The sequence below is a fragment of the Amblyraja radiata genome, chromosome 20, assembly GCF_010909765.2.
Source record: "Amblyraja radiata isolate CabotCenter1 chromosome 20, sAmbRad1.1.pri, whole genome shotgun sequence".
Lineage (NCBI taxonomy): Eukaryota > Metazoa > Chordata > Chondrichthyes > Rajiformes > Rajidae > Amblyraja > Amblyraja radiata.
In genome coordinates, this window is record NC_045975.1 from 2,496,023 (window position 1) to 2,514,774 (window position 18,752).

Consider the following 18,752-nt stretch of genomic DNA (forward strand, 5'->3'; position numbering starts at 1 on the left):
CATTTACACCAAGCCAATTAACCTACAAACCTGTACGTTTTAGGAGTGTGGGGAGGAAACCGAAGATCTCTGAGAAAACCCACGCAGATCACGGGGAGAACGTGCAAACTCCGTACAGACAGCACCCGTAGTTGGGATCGAACCCGGGCCTCTGGCGCTGTGTGGCAGCAACTCTACCGCTGCGCCACCGTGACCGCCTATATCTCTCGTGTCCCTTATCCCTAAATAGTCTGAGGAAGGGTCTTGCATGAAACGTCAGCCATTGCTTCTCTCCAGAGATGCTGCCTGTCCCGCTGAGACACTTCAGCTTTTTGCGTCTATCTTCTGTAAGATTAATTCAATTTGACTTGTTTGCGTTCGTTCAGTTTCAGGTCACTTCACCATGCTTTGCACACAGATTAAATATGACTAGCCTTCGACTAGCGAGCTCTTCTTAAAATAATCAACTTAACAAGTAGAATAGTGTTTTGGAAAGAATAATTCCACTTGAATTCTCCCCTTTCTTGCACATTATGTTAAAAAATGCCGGCCTTTGCCGTGTTTGCTCGATGTTCATTGAGAATAAAACGCTGAAAGCTGAGAACATTCTCGACCCACTGTGGGGCTCAGCCAGCCAACTGCACTAACATAACACATGCCAGCACATGGTGCAGCGGTAGAGTTGCTGCCTCACAACGCCCGACTTCAGCCCCGACCACGGGTGCTGTCTGCACAGAGTTTGTACGTTCTCCCCGTGACCTGCATGGGTTTTCTCCGGGTGCTCTGGTTTCCTCCCACACTCCAAAGACGTGCGGGTTTAAGATGGCAGAGTCAAGGGATATGGGGAGAAGGTAGACAGAAATGCTGGAGAAACTCAGCGGGTGCAGCAGCATCTATGGAGCGAAGGAAATAGGCAACGTTTCGGGCCGAAAAGGCAGGAACAGGGAACTGATTGTGGATGATCAGCCATGATGACATTGAATGGCGGTGCTGGCTCGAAGGAAGCACCTAGTAGTGACACAACTTCAACCAAAGTGGAAGATATACACACAATGTTGGAGTAACTCAGCGGGACGGGCAGCATCTCTGGGGAGAAGGAATGGGCGACGTTTCGGGTCGAGACCCTTCTTCAGACTGATGTCAGGGGAGTGGCTCCTGATTGGGGATGATCAGCCATGATCACATTGAATGACGGTGCTGGCTCGAAGGGCCGAATGGCCTACTCCTGCACCTATTGTCTAATTGGCTTCTGTAAATTGTCCGCAGTGTGTAGGATGGGGCTATTGTGCGGGGTGATCGCTGGTTAGCACAGACCAGGTGGGATGAAGGGCCTGTTTGCACGACGTATCTCTAAAATTAAAACTAAAGATGACAGGCACTAACAAACTGCAACCCTGCCGCACAACCACATCCCAATAGCTTGCAGGCTGGTAGCCGTAACGATTAAAGATAGACACAAAATGCTGGAGTAACTCAGCGGGACAGGCAACATCTCTGGAAGAGAGGGAATGGGTGATGTTTCAGGTCGAGACCCTTCTACAGACTTCTCACCTCAATAACATCACCCCTCATCCTTATCTAGCTCTCTCTTGAAAGTATCCAGAGAACCGGCCTCCACCGCCCTCTGAGGCAGAGAATTCCACAGACTCACAACTCTCTGTGAGAAAAAAATGTTTCCTCGTCTCCATTGTAAATGGTTTACCCCTTATTCTTAAACTGTGTCCCCTGGTTCTGGACTCCCCCAACATCGGGAACATGTTTCCTGCCTCTACAGTGTCCAAGCCCTTGACAATCTTATATGTTTCAATAAGAAACCCTCTCATCCTTCTAAACTAAAGTGTATACAAGCTCAGCTGCTCCATTCTCTTAGCATATGACAGTCCCGCCATCCTGGGAATTAACCTGGTGAACCTACGCTGCACTCCCTCAATAGCAAGAATGTCCTTCCTCAAATTAGGGGACCAAAACTGCACACAATACTCCTGCAGAAGGGCCTCTTTGCTCCTATACTCAACTTCTCTTACATAGAAACATAGATAATACGTTTAGGAGTAGGCCATTCGGCCCTTCGAACCAGCACCACCATTCAATATGATCATGGCTGATCATCCAGAATCAGTACCCCGTTCCTGCCTTCTCCCCATATCCCTTGATTCCGTTAGCACTAAGAGCTAAATCTAACTCTCTTAAAGAAGAAATACCCAGAGTATTCTTATAAAGAAAATATAATGAGAGGAATAGATCGGGTAGATGCACAGAGTCTGTTGCCCAGAGTTGGGGAATCGAGGACCAGAGGACATATGTTCAAGGTGAAGGGTAAAAGATTTAATAGGAATCTGAAAGGTAACTTTTCACACAAAGGGTGGTGGTTGTATGGAACAAGCTGCCAGAGGAGGTAGTTGAGGCTGGGACTATTCCAACATTTAAGAAACAGTTAGACAGGTACATGGATAGGACAGGTTTGGAGGGATATGGACCAAGCGCAGGCAGGTGGGACTAGTGTAGCTGGGACATTACTGGCCGGTGTGGGCAAGATGGGCTGAAGGGCCTGTTTCCACGCTGTATCACTCTGTGACTCTATGATTAGGAGAGCATCATAATACAGTCTACAATAGCCATTTGGCGGAACGGTGGCGCAGCGGTAGAGTTGCTGCCCCACAGCGCCGGGGACCCGGGTTCAATCCCGACTACGGGTGCTGTCTGTACGGAGTTTGCAAGTTCTCCCCGTGACCTGCGCGGGTTTTCTCCGAGATCTCCGGTTTCCTCGCTTCGAAGTGGCCATTTGTTGAAATGAATTCTGCATTGGATGTAAGGAAATTTAAGGATGTAATCTAATCTAAGTGATCTACAGGGTGATGCGAGAAGTCAGCCTGATGCTCAAAGAAGATTTCAAATGTCATCTGAACTCAAAGGCTATATTACAGCTGTCAACCCTATACTGCCCCAGTATCTGTTATTTCATACTTAAGATGTGGCTTTGGAGTTCAAAATGCTAACCTGTTTTTATTTTTCCTCTCCTTGAACCCAATCACAAATTGGAACATTTGCTTCTCTTAAATCATAAAGAATAAAATGAATGTATAAAAATGGAAAATAAGTTGAAAGCAAGATCATCCAAAATCAGTACCCCCTTCCTGCTTTCTCCCCATATCCCTTGATTCCATTAGCCCTAAGAGCTCTATCTAACGCTCTCCTGAAAACATCCAGTGAATTGGCCTCCACTGCCTTCTGAGGCAGAGAATTCCACAAATTCACAACTCTCTGGGTGAAAATGTTTTTCCTCATCTCAGTCCTAAATGGCCTCCCCCTTATTCTTACACTGTGACCCCTGGTTCTGGACTCCCCCAACATAGAGAACTTTGTTCCTGCACCTAGTGTGTCCAATTCCTTAACAATTTTATGTTTCGATAAGATACCCTCTCATCCTTCTAAATTCCAGTGAATACAAGCCCAGTCGCTCCATTTTTTCATCATATGACAGTTCCGCCATCCCGGGAATTAACCTGGTGAACCTACGCTGCACTCCCTCAATAGCAAGAATGTCCTTCCTCAAACTAGAAGACAAAAACTGCACACAATACTCCAGGTGTGGTCTCCTAATATTAGGTTTAAAATGCCAGATTTGAGTTGTTTATGATGTTATGTATGCGTGCTGTGTTTACAAGCCTGTTATGCTGCTGTAAGTAAGAATTTTATTGTTCCATTGTTGGTGCATGTACCAATTAAACTCACTCGAGCATTTTGACTTTTAAATTCTAGGTAACATAAATAAAAATAGAAATTATGAGCTTTAATATATCTGTTTACAATGAGATCAGATTCTGGGAAGCAAATAATATGGGCAGCACGGTGGCGCAGCGGTAGAGTTGCTGCCTCATGGCGCCAGAGACCCGGGTTCGATCCCGACTACGGGTGCTGTCTGTACGGAGTTTGTACCTTCTCCCCGTGACCTGCGCGGGTTTTCTCCGAGATCTTCGGTTTCCTCCAAAGAAGTACAGGTTTTTGTATGTTGATTGCCTTGGTGTAAAAATAATTTGTCCCTAGTGTGCGTGGGATAGTGTTAGTGTGCGGGGATCGCTGGTCAGCGCGGACTCGGTGGGCCGAAGGGCCTGTTTCCACGCTGTATCTCCAAACTAATAACTAACCTAAAATGTGATATTACGTGCAATTTAAGTTACTTATTTGTTCACAATCAAAACAAATGAATGTTGAAGGAAAATGTTTAACTCAGTACATTAGTCACGTCGTGTCAAGCAGATAGCAATTATCAGAATATTACGATTTATAGGTGATCGGGTTAAGGAGACATTCAGACCTTAACCTCTGAATACTAAACTAAGAGGAAAAAAAATTAACTGACACATGTCCTGTAACTGGAGCTGGGGAGACCAATATTCTTTGGTAAATCCAGTCTGGTCTATTCAAATACCTGGCCAAGTCCGAGCCATTATGTTGCATTTCATTCACTGTACAATAGAGCTTGAAGCCATGATGAATGACAAGCCATACAAACTGAAGATAATGGCCTCATCAGAATGTAAAGACCACAATTGGCCCTTCATTGTTCCCCCCGGCCATGAGACTAAACGGTGTGTATTTGTACAGACCATGCTCGGCAGCTCAGATGATGGGGCATTGATTGCCTGTTTACAGAGACTAATTTCTGTCGTTTGATCTTGCGTTTGGCCTTGGTGTAACGGTGCGTGGCATCTGCTTTCTCCCTCATTCCCAACCCCAACCTGGTTTGGTCACAGGAGGCAGCTCGGCAGTGTTGCAGCCCGGTTCAGCAACTCGAGCGCCCAGGAGCGGAAAAGACTGCAAAAAGTTGTGACCACTGCCCAGTCCATCATCGGCTCTGACCTCCCCACCATCGAAGGGATCTATCACAGTGGCTGCCAACATCATCAAAGACCCACAGCATCCTGGCCACACACTCATCTCTCCGCCAAAGATCCTATAGCGAACAAGATAGTCCACTCGACGAAAAAGACGTAGTACGGTCACGGGCAGATTCATGGGTCATTTTCGGCCCCATTTCCGTAACCGGCTTCCGTCTCCGCACCAAAGATCCCGTAGGATACTAGTGCGGAGACGGAAGCCGGTTACGGAAACATCCTCGTAAAAATAAAAGTTATTTGGGAAAAATCTTCTCATTTTCAGAATTTCAATTTATTAACACAAACTGTTCCCCCCGCAACGTTGATTACACTGCGAGCCGGGTCGGGTCGGGTCGGGTTACGGAAATGGATGAAAAAAAGGCCCATGTTCCGCTCCGTTGCGTACTACACGTCAGCCCATTGCATTTAGCAGGAGTGTTCTATCTTGCTCCACAACAGCATCTTTGCTCACCACTGCCATCAGGAAGAAGGTACAGGAGCCTGAAAACTGTAACGTCCAGGTTCAGGAACAGCTACTTCCCTACAGCCATCAGGCTATTAAACACGACAACAAATAAGCGCTGAACTCTGAACTGCAAAAGACTATTATTATTCCACGATATTTGTTATTGATTAAACTTTTTTTTCCTTTTCCCCCGTTTATGTATTATGTTTACATATTCTGTTGTGCTGCAGCAAGCAAGAATTTCATTGTCCCATCCGGTGCATATAACAATAGACTATAGACCTTGGTGTAACGGTGAGAGCAACAACTCCGGGCTGCGGGTCTGCGGAGCGTAGAGGCGGCGTGCGGAGAGGCGGCAGTGTGGAGAGACGACGCCAACTTTATCAACGGGAGCCTGGGAGCTCCAAACCGGCGCGGCCTTGTCGGCTTCGGCAGCCGCGGGCTCCAACCAAGAAGCGGCCGTTCCAAGTGGCCCAGCCGCCAAAAGGACTCTCCCGACGCCGGGGCAAGACCACCCGGTGAGAACGGCCAGGGACATCGGGCCTCCGTAGAGGCAATTGCGGTGGCCTCAATAGGCCTGACTTTGGGGTGAACATGGGGTGGGGACTGGACATTGTGCCTTCCTCCACAGTGCTATCCACTGTGGGGGGATGATTTTTTTGTCTAATTGTAGTCTTGTAGGTCTGTGTCCAAGATGGCTGCCGTGAAGAGAGAGTGAACGCTGGCACGAATTGGTTGCCGCTGCTCCCTCTTCACACTGTGTTTTTGATTTTCTGTTTTTGGATTGAATCCTGTTTTTAATTTGTGTCTCTGTGATGTCTTTATTACTAGTTATATTCCGATTATATGTTATTCCGATATACTATGTAAGGTGTCCTTGAGATGTTTGAAAGGCGCCCATTAAATAAAATTTATTATTATTATTATTATAGACAATAGGTGCAGGAGTAGGCCATTCGGCCCTTCGATGTGATCATGGCTGATCAACCCCTATCAGTACCTCGTTCCTGCCTTCTCCACATATCCCCTGACTCCGCTATTTTTAAGAGCCTCTCTCTTGAAAGCATCCAGAGAACCAGCCTCCACCGCCCTCTGAGGCAGAGAATTCCACAGACTCACCACTCTCTGTGAGAAAAAGTGTTTTCTCGTCTCCGTTCTAAATGGCTTACCCCTTATTCTTAAACGGTGGTCCCTGGTTCTGGATATGACAGTAAAACACTCTCGACTCTTGACTCTTGAGGACGGTGGCTGCTCGATGACAGTGTCAACCGACAGACATGTGAAGTGGGGACGCTGGCCCTGGTGGTGAAGCCTCGCGACAGGGTCGACCGACAAAGAGGGGGGGGGGGGGGGTGGGGGGAGAAGGGTGAGAACAAAGGAGGAGTTACTGTACATTGTAACTTTGTCAGAGCCGGAGGTGACCGTTACTTGTAGTTCAAGTTCGAGTTCAAGGTCAAATGTATTTGTCACACACACCATACATAGAAACATAGAAAATAGGTGCAGGAGTAGAGGCCATTCGGCCCTTCGAGCCTGCACCGCCATTCAATATGATCATGGCTGATCATCCAACTCAGTATCCTGTACCTGCCTTCTCTCCATACCCCCTGATCCCTTTAGCCACAAGGGCCACATCTAACTCCCTCTTAAATATAGCCAATGAACTGTGGCCTCAACTACCTTCAGTGGCGGAGAATTCCACAGATTCACCACTCTCTGTGTGAAAAAATGCTTTTCTCATCTCGGTCCTAAAAGATTTCCCCTTTATCCTTAAACTGTGACCCCTAGTCCTGGACTTCCCCAACATCGGGAACAATCTTCCTGCATCTAGCCTGTCAAACCCCTTAAGAATTTTGTACGTTTCTATAAGATCCCCATGTATACACATGTATACATTGTGTACGCAAGAGAAGATTCTTACTGTGCATACTAACGTGACAATAAAATATTGCCTTCCATTCAGTAGAAGTCAGTAGTACGAGCTCGCTGGGTGAGCTGTGGACCATGCGGTGGTTCAGGCTGCGGAGGAAGATGACCAACCATGCACCTTGTACCTTTACATCTCTGGCCTTTGTCCACCCTTGTGGACAAATTAGCTGCGCAGGGTGCAGAGAAGATCTACGAGGATGTTGCCAGGACACGAGGGCCTTAGTTACAGGGAGAGGCTGGGCAGGGAAGGACTTTATTCCATGGAACGCAGGACGATGAGGGGCGACTTTACACTTTAGTAAAAATCCTAAATTGTCCCTAGTGTGTGTAGGATGGTGTTAGTGTGCGGGGATCGCTGGTCGGCGTGGACTCGGTGGGCCGTAGGGCCTGTTTCCACGCTGCACCTCTCCTAAGTCTAAAGACCAAGGCGAGTGAAGCCCGTGACTGGGGTTGGATTTTGGATATTTTGCGAATTGCAAAAGGAACCACTGAACGGTGCTAATATCTTCACTCGCCTCAAGGGTAAGATGATCATAATTTGCTGTAAAAATAACTGTGATTCATGGCACTTGATATTATGTTTTGTGTAAATGTTTTCTGCAGTTCAATAATTCATCAGTTCATGAGTGATTGGAGCAGAATTAGGCCATTCGGCCCATTAAGTCCATTCCACCATTCAATCATGGCTGATCTATCTCTCCCTCCTAACCCCATTCTCCTGCCTTAATAATAATAATAATGGATGGGATTTATATAGCGCCTTTCTAATACTCAAGGCGCTTTACATCGCATTATTCATTCACTCCTCAGTCACACTCGGTGGTGGTAAGCTACTTCTGTAGCCACAGCTGCCCTGGGGCAGACTGACGGAAGCGTGGCTGCCAATCTGCGCCTACGGCCCCTCCGACCACCACCAATCACTCACACACATTCACACACATTCACACACAGGCAAAGGTGGGTGAAGTGTCTTGCCCAAGGACACAACGACAGTATGCACTCCAAGCGGGATTCGAACCGGCTACCTTCCAGTTGCCAGCCGAACACTTAGCCCATAACCCCTGACACCCGTACTAATCAACAATCTATCTATCTATCTCTGCCTTAAAATTATCCACTGACTTGGCAATAATACAAAAACCTCAGCTCAGTCTGGAGTTTCAAAGCACTTCTTACAATATTGACATTGATTTTGAAAAGTACAGCAGAAGATTACATTTGAGATCACAGAATGTCCTACAGAAATTAAATCTTGCCTATTTATATATTTTTTCCCAATGATTTGATAATTGACTGTCAGCCAACTGAAAGTTAACTATTAAAAAATAGAGAGTCTCAGTTCAAGCCCAATTTTAACTTTTTGCCTACTTTTTAGTCTTATATCATACATTTTTCTTTATATAAAAATGGGCTGGAGTAACTCAGCGGGTCAGGCAGCATCTCTGGAGAGAAGGAATGGGTGACGTTGCGGGTCGAGACCCTTCTTCTGACTGATGTGGAGATGGGGGAGGGGCGGGAACCCGCCCCTCCCCCACCTCCACATCAGTCTGAAGAAGGGTCTCGACGTCAGTCTGAAGAAGGGTCGTCAGGTAGGCATCGTGGCATTTACACTAGCAACCCAGCCACTTCTCTGCCGGAGATGAGAACAAAAGTGGACACAGAGTGCTGGAGTAACTCAGCGGGTCAGGCAGCATCTGTGGAGAACATGGATAGGTGACGTTTCACAGAGTGCTGGAGTAACTCAGCGGGTCAGGCAGCATCTGTGGCGGAAAAGGATAGGTGACGTTTCACAGAGTGCTGGAGTAACTCAGCGGGTCGGGCAGCATCTGTGGAGAACATGGATAGGTGACGTTTCACAGAGTGCTGGAGTAACTCAGCGGGTCAGGCAGCATCTGTGGAGAACATGGATAGGTGACGTTTCACAGAGTGCTGGAGTAACTCAGCGGGTCAGGCAGCATCTGTGGAGAACATGGATAGGTGACGTTTCACAGAGTGCTGGAGTAACTCAGCGGGTCAGGCAGCATCGCTAGCTGTTGAGCTGCAGCAAGCATCACATTGATATGTAAACATAATACAGAACAGGAGATAAAAGGTCAGTGTGTCTATAGACCATAGACCATGTGTATCATATCATATCATATATTACTCTGTGTGTGGGTGCTTGTGTGTCATTTCGTGTGCAAAAACATCTCCTCAAAAACCAGACGCGGTAACGGTGAAATTTTTACATATTCCGGTAGAGATTTACCTCATGATTTCAAAAATCCCCTCATCTGTAAATTTGATTCATTATTTCCCGAGTTTTTTTACTAAAATTGTTCACCAATCTGACATCTTTTTCAAATATAACTGCTGAAGTGAGCTGTTGATGTCCCTCTCCGTGCCTCCGTGTCCCTCTGTGTGTCCTTCTCTGTGCCTCCGTGTCCCTCTCTCTCTATCCCGCTACCTCTCTAGACGCGCCTGCGAGTTAGGGGCTATGTGTGAGTGGATAGGGCGGGGCATGGGGTAAAAGGAGTGAATAAATAATATTAATATAATATCAATTGTGGTGGATAGAGTGTGTGTGTAGGGGGGGGGGTGGTTAGTGTTTGTGTGTGAGAGAGATAGGTTAGTGTGTGTGTGACGCCGCAGGCTGCCCCCTCCCCTTGCTACCGTGCGTTGAGGGGACGGGACCCAACGGGTCCCACTTGGTCTAGTACACAATAAGTAAACAGATAAAGTGCAATGGGCTGTTATTGTTCAGAGCTTGTTTGATGTTGTGTTTAATAGCCTGATGGTCATCTCCCAGAGAGGGAGCTGGCTATGATGAGATGATCGACATCCACACGACTGCTCCATCATCTTCTCCAGCATCTAAATACTGAAGGGTGTCTCACCTTTCTGTCAATATCATTTCATCGACCAATATAGACCCGATGGTAATGCATATTGTGGTTCAAAACAAATACTAGGTTACAGATTAAAAAGACAACAACTGACCCATAACTACCTGATCAACAAAATGTAACGGCAGATGTAACAGAGGAAGGAATAACAGATAGCCTGATGATGAGTCGACATAATTTCCGCTGTACAGGAAACAATATATTTACAGCATCTCTGGAGAAAAGAAACAGGTGACGTTTTGGGTCAAGACTATGGAGAAGGGTCTCGACCCGAAACGTCACCCATTCCTTCTCTCCAGAGATGCTGCTTGTCCCGCTGAGTTACTCCAGCATTTTGTATCTATCTTTGGTGTAAACCAGCATTTGCAGTTCCTTCCTACACCATATATTTATAGCTTTGGGTACATTTAAATATTTGGTTCAAGACTCTGTGGAATGGTGGACAAAACTCTTCCAGAATATCTCCCACTAAATGCCTCATCAGATGTGATCTGCCTGCACCGATTATAGAATGAACAGGGATGTAACGCTGAGGCTCTATAAGGTGCTGTTCCAACCGCATTTGGAGCACTGTGAGTAGTTTTGGGCCCCATATCTGAGGATATTTTTCACACAGAGAGTGGTGAATCTCTGGAATTCTCTGCCACAGAAGGTAGTTGAGGCCAGTTCATTGGCTATATTTAAGAGGGAGTTAGATGTGGCCCTTGTGGCTAAAGGGATCAGGGGGTATGGAGAGAAGGCAGGTACAGGATACTGAGTTGGATGATCAGCCATGATCATATTGAATGGCGGTGCAGGCTCGAAGGGCCGAATGGCCTACTCCTGCACCTATTTTCTATGTTTCTATGAAGTATGTGCTGGCTCTGGAGAGGGTCCAGAGGAGGTTTACAAGAATGATCCCAGGAATGAGTGGGTTAGCATACGATGAGCGTTTAACAGCAATGGGCCTGTACTCGCTGGAGTTTAGAAGGTTGAGGGGGGGACCTCGTTGAAACGTACAGAATAATGAAAGGCCTGGATAGAGTGGATGTGGAGAGGATGTTTCCACTGGTGGGAGGGTCTAGGACCTGAGGTCAAAGGGCCTCAGAATTAAAGTGCGCTCTTTTAGAAAGGAGGTGTGGCGGAACTTCTTTAGTCAGAGGGTGGTGAATCTGTGGAACTCATGTGGGGGCCAAGTCAGTGGATATTTTTAAGGCAGAGATAGACAAATTCTTGGTTAGAACGGGTGTCAAGGGTTATGGGGAGAAGACAGGAAAATGGGATTAGGAGGCAGAGATCAGCCACGATTGAATGGCGGAGTCGACTCGATGGGCCGAATGGCCTAATCCTACTCCTATAACTTGTGAACTTATGAATGATTCAATCAGCGATCCAGGGCGATCAGTTGACTGATCCGTGAGAGGAGGACATGGATTGTATTAGTGAGGCTGAGTCATTGAACGACTGTTGCCTGCAAGGATGGGTCGGAAGGGGAATTGCTGGCTGTAGCTCTGGCACCCATAGAGTGATACAGTGTGGAAACAGGCCCTTCAGCCCAACTTGCCCATGCCGACCAACATGGGCAAGTTGGCCATTTAGAACGGAGATGAGGAAAAAACTTTTTCACCCAGAGAGTTGTGAGTCTGTGGAATTCTCTGCCTCAGAGGGCGGTGGAGGCCAATTCTCTGGATACTTTCAAGAGAGAGCTAGATAGGGCTCTTAAAGATAGCGGAGTCAGGGGATATGGGGAGAAGGCAGGAACGGGGTACTGATTAGAGATGATCAGCCATGATCACATTGAATGGCGGTGCTGGCTCGAAGGGCCGAATGGCCTACTGCTGCAGCTAAAAAAATCTACAATCACATATTACAATCGCTGCACACTCTTAAATCTCTACTCCTACACCAACATGTCTTAAATCTTATTCCCTCATCATAATCGGACTTCACTGGCTTTACCTTGTACTAGAAGGGTGAGAGGGGATCTTATTGAAACATATAAGATTAATAAGGGTTTGGACAAGCTAGAGGCAGGAAACATGTTCACACTAGTCTCACCCTGCCTGCGTTTGGCCCATACCCCTCCAAACCTGTCCTATCCATGTGCCTGTCCAAATCTTTCTTAAACGTTGTGAGAGTCCTCCAATCTAGCTTAATATTTGAGTTTTAGTTTATGAATATGCGCCGACCAGCGATCATCCGCACACCAGCTCTATCCTACACACTGGGTACAATTTCCACATTTACCCAAGTCAATTAACCTACCAACCTGCACGCCTTTCGAGAGTGAGAGGAAAGCGTGAATCAGCCTCCACTGCCTTCATTGGCGGAGAATTCCACAGATTCACAACTCTCTGGGTGAAAAGGTTTTTTCCTCATCTCAGTCCTAAACGGCCTTCCCCCTTATTCTTATCATCTCTGACCCCTCTCACCCTGGCCACAAACTCTTTGAATCACTTCCCTCTAGAAGGCGACTCCGGATTGTCAAAGCTGCCACAGCCAGATGTAAAAACAGTTTTTATCCACGAGTAGTTGCTCTACTCAACAGCCAAAAATCTGTAGCCTCCCTTTGATCTGGTATTTTGTTGGTTCACATGCTTGATCAATGGTGTTTTGTCATTAATGTTTTATTATTATTAATGTTTAGTGTTTTCTGAGTCATTCGTAACTGTCACTGTATGTCATGGTGTTACTTGTGGGCGGAGCACCAAGGCAAATTCCTTGTATGTGAATACTTGGCCAATAAACTTACTTACTTACTTAAACTGTGTGTGGCCCCTGGTTCTGGACTCCCCCAACATAGGGACCATTTTTCCTGCATCTAGCCTGTCCAATCCTTGAAGAATGTTATATGTTTCTATAAGATATCCTCTCATCCTTCTAAATTCCAGTGAATCAGCCCGTAAACAGAAGCTTTTCGCCGTTCCTCGGTCCACCTGAAAGAAATAAAGTTGAACCCAACTATTGCGGAGTTTTGAACAATGAAACTCTCCCATGAGTTGAGTTTCATTTAATACTTGGTTAGAACGGTGAAAGGCACGTCTCAACTGTTCCTGTCGTATCCTTGCGGGCATTTCACCACCAGCTTCGTGGAATATCTATTATAACCACAAACCTGTTTGGGACTCAGGTTACCTCCAACCACCAGAATCATCTCTTTCATGCCAGCCATTGAGACGTAGGTTTAAGGGAAAATGGAATCCACATTGAATGCACTGTACACGACACTTAAAACTGGATCAGATACTATTTCAGAGCCTGTTGTGCCTGAGTATTTTGATTGTCACTCATTCTTTGTCCAAAGCCGTACCATTACAAGTAATAAGTAGCACAATGAACTGCAGTTGCTGGTTTACAAAAAAAAAAGACTCAAAATGCTGGAGTAATTCGGCGGGTCAGGCAGCTTCTCTGGAGAACATGGATAGGTGATGTTTCAGGTTGGGATTCTGACAATCAGTCTGAATAAGGGTCCTGACCCGAACGTCACCTGTCCATGTTCTCCAGAGACCTATCCATGACCCCGCGACATGTCGGCACGTGCGGCCTTTACGTTCGTGAGTAGTCGCCCAAAGAGTCGTACCTTGTTCTGGTCGCCGCTGGATTTTCAACATGTTGAAAAATTTCGGCCACCTGCTACGACTATGACGGGTGCCGGCAGTCGCCGAAAAAATTGCGTAAATGGGACAGGTCCTTTAGTAAAACTGATACAATAACTTAATGAAATCTCTTTGACCCAAACCTTAATGTTAATGTCTTTCCACAGATGTTGTCTGAGCTGCCGAGTATTTCCGACATTATCTGTTTTAATTTTGTCATAATATGTTGCATTTGTTTGTGTTTTATTACAGAATTGCTTTGATCAGTGGAATATTCATGCAGTCAGATAGTATTTCTGCATTGGAGCGATCCACATGACACCAGCATAAATAACCGCTTGCACATTTCTGAATGAACGCTGTAATATCGACACTGGTTTTAAACAATTCTCAGTTGAATGGAGCCCAAACTGCAGCTTCTATCAGAGCAGAATTGGAAAATCTCTTTAGACTTTAGAGATACAGCGTGGAAACAGGCCCTTCGGCCCACCGGGCCCACACCGCCCAGCGATCACCCATCCGCACTACACTTGGGTCAATTTACTGAAGCCAATCAACGAACATGCACGTCTTTAGAGTGTGGGAGGAATCCGGAGCACCCGGACGAAACCCGCGCAGGTCACGGGGAGAACGTACAAACTCCGTACAGACAGCGCCCGTAGTCAGGATCGAACCCGGGGTCTCTGACGGTAATTCCACCGCTGCTCCTTTCTGCTGCCCCAGATCCAATTAGGGTGGCACGTTGGCGCAGCGGTAGAGTTGCTACCTTGCGGAGCTCGCAGCGCCGGAGACCCGGATCCGTCCCCGACTACGGGTGCTGCCCGTACGGAGTTTGCACGTTCTCCCCGTGTCCTGCGTGGGTTTTCTCCGACATCTCCGGTTTCCTCCCACACTCCAAAGACGTGCAGGTTTGCAGCCTAATCGGTTTGGTGTAAATGTAAATTGTCCCTGGTGTGTGCTAATGTGTGGGGATCGCTGGTCTGCGCGGACTCGGTGGGCCGAAGGGCCTGTTTCCGCGCTGTAGACAATAGACAATAGGTGCAGGAGTAAGCCATTCGGCCCTTCGAGCCAGCACCGCCATTCAAAGTGATCATGGCTGATCATCCCCAATCAGTACCCCGTTCCTGCCTTCTCCCCATATTCCATGACTCCACTATCTATAAGAGCCCTATCTAGCTCATCTTTAAGAACCCTATCTAACTGTTATTCTAAAACTAAAGTACTGGTTTATAATATTTAAGTACATGCTGACGTTTGACAGAAACTTATGGGTTAAACTGAAAAACATGAAATGAGAATGTGAGCCTGATTCATTGGTACAGACAGCGAGCCGGTGAATGTGCTCTTGGAATAGAACATAGATGTGACTGTCGGGTGCCTTTATATATCAGCCATGTGTACAGCCACAGAATCATCAGGTGACACTGCTTGATTGTATCGTAACATTTTTGTGGCGTTATTTCAGCGCACAGTCACATAACTGACAAATCCAGGAACTGCAGGCATTATTAAAACAAGATGTACCGCAGTTTAAATAATATCTGGCCCAAACAGAGTCCATCGGGCCCAGATCCACTCCACAGTAAAACTCATACTCGTCATCAGTCTAGTTTAGTTTACTGTCACGTGTACCGAGGTACAGTGAAAAGCTTTTGTTGCGTGCTAGCCAGTCAGCGGTAAGACAGTTTGTGATTACAATCTACTGTCCACAGGTTACAGATACATACATGACAAGGGAATAACGTTGATAGACAATAGACAATAGGTGCAGGAGTAGGCCATTCGGCCCTTCGAGCCAGCACCGCCATTCAATGTGATCATGGCTGATCATCCCCAATCAGTACCCCGTTCCTGCCTTCTCCCCATATCCCCTGACTCCGTTATCTTTAAGAGCCCTATCTAGCTCTTTCTTGAAAGTATCCAGAGAACCGGCCTCCACTGCCCTCTGAGGCAGGGAATTCTACAGACTCACCACTCTCTGTGAGAAAAAGTGTTTCCTCGTCTCCGTTTTAAATGGCTTACCCCTTATCCTTAAACTGTGTGTGGCCCCTGGTTATTGACTCTCCCAACATCCTGCCTCTAGCGTGTCCAAACCCTTAATAAACTTATATGTTTCAATGAGATCACCTCTCATCCTTCTAAACTCCAGAGTGTACAAGCCCAGCCGCTCCATGCTCTCAGGATATGACAGTCCCGCCATCCCGGGAATTAACCTGAGGAGAGGGACTTGGCGATGGTTGGAGGCCCGGCAGCAGCCTGGGACTCGCCTGGATCGGGCACCCGCTCATAAGAACCAGAACGCGGACTGGACTTTAAAAATGGCGCCATGCGTGCTTTCCTAAAATTAAGATGTTTAAGAAAGAACTGCAGATGCTGGTAAAATCGAGGGTAGACAACAAATGCTGGAGGAACTCAGCGGGTGAGGCAGCATCTATGCAGCGAAGGAAATTGATGGCGTTTCGGGTCGAGACTCTTCTCCAGACTGACGTCGAGACCCTTCTTCAGACTGATGTGGAGATGGGGGAGGGGCGGGTTCCTCCAAATCAGTCTGAAGAAGGGTCTCGACGTCAGTCTGGAGAAGAGTCTCGACCCGAAACGTCGCCTATTTCCTTCGCTCCAGAGACGCTGCCTCACCCGCTGAGTTACTCCAGCATTTGGTGTCTACCTTAAAATTAAGATGCTCCTTTAGGGTGCTGCATGGGTCTGTTCAGAGATACAGCACGGAAACAGGCCCTTCGGCCCATCTTCTGAGTTGACCACTGATCTCCCGTTCACACTAGTTCTATGTTATCCCACTCTCTCATCCGCTCCCTACACACTAGGGGACAATTTACAGAGGGGCTGATTAACCTACAACACCCACACGCCTTTGAGATGTGGGTGGAAAACCCAAGCGAGCACTCGGGGGAAAAAAACCCTACGCAGCTCACAGGGAGAACGTGCAAACTCCACACAGACAGCACCCGAGGTCAGGATCGAACGCGGGACTCTGGCGCTGTGAGGCAGCAGCTCTACCCGCTGCGCCGCTGTACTGACCTATATTGGACGCGCATCTTTGAATCTCATTGTTTAGTACATCAGGAAGGTCGGAAATGGTTCTGAATATTGCTTTTATGAGGATGTTGCCAGGACTAGAGGGCGTGAGCTATAGGGTGGGGCCCCACCTGCTGAGTTTCTCCAGCACTTTTGTCTACCTTCGATTTTCCAGCATCCGCAGTTCCTTCTTGAACAAGATAGGAGTAGAGGCGGCCAAGATGTTTATGAAAGCGGATAATTCTAACAGGATGATAGTCTTTGAGGGAGAATTTCAATGGGTGCTTCTTTTTTGTGCAAAACTATTAGGATAAATATCATGACGTCTGTACTAGTATAATGATTGATTGATTGATTGATTGATTGATTGATTGATTGATTGATTGATTGATTGATTGATTGATTGATTGATTGATTGGTTGATTGATTGATTGATTGGTTGGTTGATTGATTGATTGACTTTATTAATCCCCTTATTCAGGGGAAATTCTGATGTCCTTGCAGCACACTAATAAAAATACAACACAGTATCCATGAAGAAATTCAACACCAAAACATAAAAACATCCCCCCACAGTGATTCCCACTGTGGGGAAGGCACAAAGTCCAGTCCCCATCCCCTTGTCCACCCAAAGTCGGGCCTATTGAGGCCTCCACAGTCGTCGCCACGGCGCCGGATGTTCTCGCCGGGTGATGGTACTCCGGGGGGCAGATGAGGGACAGAAACAAAAAGTACAGCACTTTTTCAACGTGGACGACTGTATACCTACGGGGAAAGACACAAAGCTTTGGAGTAACTCAGCGGGTCAGGCAGCATCGCTGGAGAACAGGTGACGTTTAGGGTCGGGATCCTTCTTCAGACTGATTACAGTAGGAGGGAGAAATGATCAGCCATGATCACACTGAATGGCGGTGCTGGCTTGAAGGGCCGAATGGCCTACTCCTGCACCTATTGTCTATAAATCAATCAATCAATCAATCAATCAATCAATCAATCAATCAATCAACCTTTGTACAGTGCAGGATGAGAAGACGTTTCCCAGGGAATATCGGAGCATCGCACATGAAACTTCAAACATTTCACACATAATAACAGTAAAAACAATCCAGTCCCTGATGAAACAGTATAAATAGTTAAAAGCAGGTAAAACAGCAACATTAAAATACAGTAAAAACAGTCATTAAAATGTCCAGGGCAGCTGATTTGAGTGGCCAGTGCCAGAGTTATTAAAATGTCGTTTGGGCAGGTAGATAGTTGGACAAAGGCCAGAGAAGATAAGACACAAAGCGTGAGATAAGGAGACACGGATAGAAGATCCTTCCCCAGTTTGTCACATGTGCGCTATACTGGTGAGTATTGGGTTGAAGAGTAGTGGAGATTACTGTAGAGTGCAGAAGATGCTACTTAACAATCATCTTGAAATGGTTCAAGTGACTGATGGATCTAGCCTTAGATCAACTGCACCCGCCCAGGAAAGCCACATTCATTGATATTCTTCAATAAGTAAAAACCTTTACATTTTTAGTTGAGTTTAGTTTAGAGATACAGCGCGGAAACAGGCACTTGGGCCCACCGAGTCCCCGGACGACTATATACCTACTGTCTTCCTTTTTCTAAAAAACATGATGGTTTATGCAACATATGCCGTTGATGGTCATATCTGATTATTTTATAAAGTGCACCTGTGCATAAAACATAGAAAAAGAACAATTCATCTTCAATGGATATTTCATCCATTATTCATCCATGAAATTCTTGTGGGAAACAAGTTATCAAAAGAGTTACCACACGCTGATGTTGTATAATAAATGACTTACCACAAAGTTTTAAACAACGGGATCTTCTCCAGATTTAAGGTGTCAGTTTATTCCTGTTGGGTCATCCATATTATCCACAGGTTAGTTATTAATCCTGATATTCCGGGGCAAGACTTCATTTCCCCTTCTTATTTGCCTTCATTTCTTGGGCTCCTGCAGAAGGAATGAACTTAACTAAATAAACAAAATAA